At 48.3% G+C, this 2782-nt stretch overlaps 1 protein-coding gene across 1 annotated transcript in view; it reads left to right on the top strand.

The window, feature by feature from the left end:
* LOC121595210 (metallo-beta-lactamase domain-containing protein 1) overlaps nucleotides 1-2782 on the top strand; it is a 93674-nt gene that overhangs the window by 19270 nt on the left and 71622 nt on the right. The gene's annotated exons all lie outside the window — the stretch shown is intronic.

Raw genomic sequence — 2782 nt, 5'->3', positions numbered from 1 at the left:
AAATCAAAAGTCGAACCCCGACGGCCCGTGTCTCGGACTCTCGCGCCCTTATGCGAGGCTTCTCTTCCTCTCTCTCTCTCGTGCACGGTGGTGGCGAACTGGTTTCGGACGGTTACAGCCAGCTTTAGGTGAGTACGTAGTATGTAGATGTGCCTTTGGGATGTTTCGTTATTTGCGCTGGAAATCCGCGAGATCCGCGATCTCTCGTGCGCGGCAGGCTTCTCGGCGCACGTCGGTAAACCCGAGTGGAGAAAGTTGCGCCGAGCGATCGTTACGAAGATGTGGTGGCGCGGTGGTGGTGGTGGTGGCAACGTTGCTGCTCGCGGTGCAGTGCGAAACCGTCCGTGCGGCATCGGTTCGCGGAGATGTTCGTGATCGTGAGCAAACAGTGAGCCAAGGTTGTGTGTGCCGCGCTCGCGGTTCGGTTTGAGTTGGTGTGCCGTGTTACATTTGCATAGGTAAGAATTCCACCGAAAGAATAAAACGACAGCAAACAGCCAAAGGAGGCATCGCATCCGTTTGACGGTGTGGTGTGTCGTCATGTTGAAAAGTAAAGAAGGGAATTTTGGAAGGCCTGTGGCATTTCCAGCTGGTGGGTAGAATGAGCTCAAGCGTTTCTTGGATCCGTTTCTTGCGATGAATCATTGCGAGCTTCTTTTTCGATAGCGTTTCGATGAGAATGCGAGAATTTCCGCATTTTGGCAACAAGCGACGAACCTTGGTTCGCTCCGTTTTTAAGAGTTTCTGGTGCTATTTTTGTGTCACAATTTTACATGTAAGGTTTTATGGTCATGTTTCGTTGTTAAAGCATTTTTGAACAGGAATAACAATAAGAATAACAATGGATCTATTTGCCATGATTATCACAGTATTTGCAATGTTGCGGAGGAATCGTGAAGCGTACATTTCCTGGTTGAAATTTACAACCTACAGCAACATTCTTCATGCATAATGTATTGTCTAGCACAACATACCTGTTCTAATCTTAAAGCAGGAAGTTTAAAAATCGGAATAGTGGTATTCTCAGCCAGAACTCAAAACGAGATAAGAAATGAATTCATTGGTGACTTATTATTAGCTTTATAGTTTTAAAATGTGACTATGAATTGAAAGCCGTTCATCTTGTGCCAGCGCTTATGCGGTCGCATGGTTTGTTCGGGAGCAAAATAAAAAGAAAAATACAAACCTAGAACGAAATGGCACGTTCATCATCACCCAGCAGCCACATCGGTTTGGCATCTCGGACAGTTTATTACCCATTGTTCTAGGCTAGACGTTGCGAAATAACAATAAAATATTGTTTAGGACAAAATTTCTGCGCTGCACAAACTGCGCTCTGCGCAACAATACAGGGGTGAGCATCATCCGCCCGAACGCGCGCCTTTGGTTTTGGTTTGGCTTTACCCAGTATATGCACGGTTGTCTCACGTTGTGAAATTGTTGTTTGCTGTGAACCAATAGTACCGCACCGTGCGCCACACTGTTTGACCCCGGGGCGGGCAACCACAACAACAGCAGCAGCAATATTCCCTCCACGGTTGTAAAGCAACAGTCTGTGCGCCCAACGCGCGGGCAAATCAAACATCAAACATTTAGCACCGAACCGATACCGCTAGGGAAGGTAGAGAATGATTGAAATTCATATTTTTATGTGCCCGGCCGCTCAATTTGAATAGCGGATTCCGTTTGGTAAATTAGCGAGCTTTTTAGGCGCATTATGTTCTGACAAAAGGGTAGTATCATCTTCGCCTTGTCGGTCACGCGCTGAAGGGGAGGTAGTAAAGTGGAGGAGCAAACCACTGATCGGAGTGGAAAAATAAAACGTTGTTAATACGATGCTCAATCTGAGTCGACGAATCAATCTGGCAGTGGGTCCTTTGGGTAAACATTCCAGCCGGAATCGACATTAAAAAAACCTGTCCCGCTTGAAGACGCGCTCCACCTGAGACTTTGCAGGGACAGGCCCACCTGCCACTGCCATTCGTGCGTGCGTGCGTTCGTGTGCGGGTGTGTGCACAAAATTAATAATTAAGTTGCGCGTTGCGCAACACCACATTAATGGCAGGGACAGTGCTGGACGATGATGGGGGTTTTGTTTTTGAGGCATCAACCAAACCCCGCGAGGAAGGCCGTCGTCGTTGTCGTCACCGTCGTGCTGAAAGCTTTAGCCCTCCCCCCCCCCCCCGGGGTCTTAAGTGCGCCTGGGAATCGTTGACGACTTCCTAACGGACGTGTGCCGATTTGTGTTGCAGTAGTAGTGGTTAATTTTTTATTGTCTGACCCGTTGTTTTCGTTGTCTGAATTTAAAATATTCAGCACTGGAGGACCAGAGCCGGGTGTGTGTGTGTGTGAAAGTGTTTTCGGGGGGTGGGACGGTGGGCAGAAGTGCACCGGTAGTGTCGTCAAACTTGACCTCGATGGCGCTGCCATCATTTTCGGCCTGCCACTGGACCGCCAAGGTCTTCCAGTAGTTTCTCTCTCTCTCCCTCTATTGATCCTGTCCTTGGAGGTCCTCTTCGGGTGGATTCCTAAACGAGCGTGTTTGTGAAGTGTCATCGGATGCAGGAGGGTTTTTTTTTGTGTTTGCGACAGCTGACCTAACCTCCTGGTCAGTGTGTCATCCAGTAAGTGAGTGCTTTTTATCAGCAGTATACTGGATAAAGCTGGTTCCAGCTGTGCGAGACCCTTCCGTCACATGATCGGCATAACAAATAGAAACCACTTATGCTAACACACCATTGATGGTTAACCATGCGCACCAGGCTGCTCACAACAAGCTCCA

This window comes from Anopheles merus, chromosome 3R (assembly GCF_017562075.2).
Source record: "Anopheles merus strain MAF chromosome 3R, AmerM5.1, whole genome shotgun sequence".
NCBI lineage: Eukaryota > Metazoa > Arthropoda > Insecta > Diptera > Culicidae > Anopheles > Anopheles merus.
Note: the sequence above shows the minus strand (reverse complement) of the source record. Positions and strands in the feature narration are given on the sequence as shown.